This window comes from Hippocampus comes, unplaced genomic scaffold, assembly GCF_001891065.2.
Source record: "Hippocampus comes isolate QL1 unplaced genomic scaffold, H_comes_QL1_v1.1 scaffold158, whole genome shotgun sequence".
Classification (NCBI taxonomy): domain Eukaryota; kingdom Metazoa; phylum Chordata; class Actinopteri; order Syngnathiformes; family Syngnathidae; genus Hippocampus; species Hippocampus comes.
Genome location: NW_017805548.1, coordinates 1899027 through 1900269, shown reverse-complemented (window position 1 = coordinate 1900269; position 1243 = coordinate 1899027). Strand labels below are relative to the sequence as shown.

The following is a 1243-nucleotide window of genomic DNA, read 5'->3' as shown; positions in this document are numbered from 1 at the left end:
ACACACACACACACACACACACACACACACACACACACACACCATATCCGCAAGAAAAGACGCACTGGATTATGAGGCGCACCTTCAATCAGTGGCTATTTTGTAAATTGTTTTCATAAATTAGACGCTTGGCACTAAAAGACGCAATCTACAATGTGTCCACTAGATGGTGCTACACTCCTTCCATTCAACTCGAGAGGCGTCTGTTCAACTTGAGAGGCGTGCATGACCGCCTCTGAAAAGTGGAAATTAACTATTACTGTACTTAAATGAAACTACGAAAATTGAAAATAATGCATCAAAACAGAAAATCAAGCGAGGAAATCACAAAATAAATTGTATATCCCCCTTACAGAATTTATTTTGGAACGGAAGAAAGCACTGAGATGGACAAAGACGTACAGTACCTGTACTTGCTGTGACTGTGAAAACCATTAAGAAAGTGTGTGTTTAAAAAAATAATAAAACCACAACCACAGCTCTCATTTTTTCAACAAACTCAGGTGTATCTTTGTCCGTCTCCTTCCCTTCTTTTCTTCTGGTCAACTCGAGAGGCATTCATGACCGCCTCCGAAAAACCCATTGGCATTTCCTTTATCGTGGCTCCAACAGTACAATCAGATAATACAAGAAAACCTTTAATAGTCTCACAATGGAGAAATTCCCACTTCACAGCAGCAAAAGTTATGAGAGGAATAAGGAGAAGAGCAAAATAAATAGGAGCTGCTGGAAAGGCAGCCACTCTCGCGGCGCCATCTTGAAGTCAAAATAACACAACAAGATTCAGTCTTAGTTATTTATTCCTTTGTTGTGTATTCACAAATGATGAAATCACAATGTAAATTGTGTAGCGGGGGCAATAGAATTTATTTTGTTATAACCTCGCTTGCTTTTCAGTTTTGATGTATTATTTTCAATGTTTGTAGTTTCATTGAAGTAATCGTTAGTTTACGTTTTTCGTAGGCGGTCTTGAACGCCTCTCGAGGCGTACGGAAGAAGGCACGGAGACAGACAAGATGTACCTTTTGTTGAGACTGTTTTAAAAAATTAGCACCACAGCTCTCCTTTTTTCGGAGCTGCAACACATACTTATTTAATAAAGCAACGACACAGTTCACTGAACCAACAGCAAGTTATAACATTGGAAGCATGTCTCCAGGAAGGAGCCATCTTGGAGTCGACGTATTACCGTAATGACCATACAAAAGACGCACCGGATTTTATGGCGCTCGGTGAGCTTTTC

General features: G+C 40.0%; 1 protein-coding gene across 2 annotated transcripts in view; it reads left to right on the top strand.

Annotated features, from left to right (window-relative positions):
- LOC109521689 (ribosomal protein S6 kinase beta-2-like) overlaps nucleotides 1-1243 on the top strand; it is a 42287-nt gene that overhangs the window by 16755 nt on the left and 24289 nt on the right. The window lies entirely within an intron of this gene.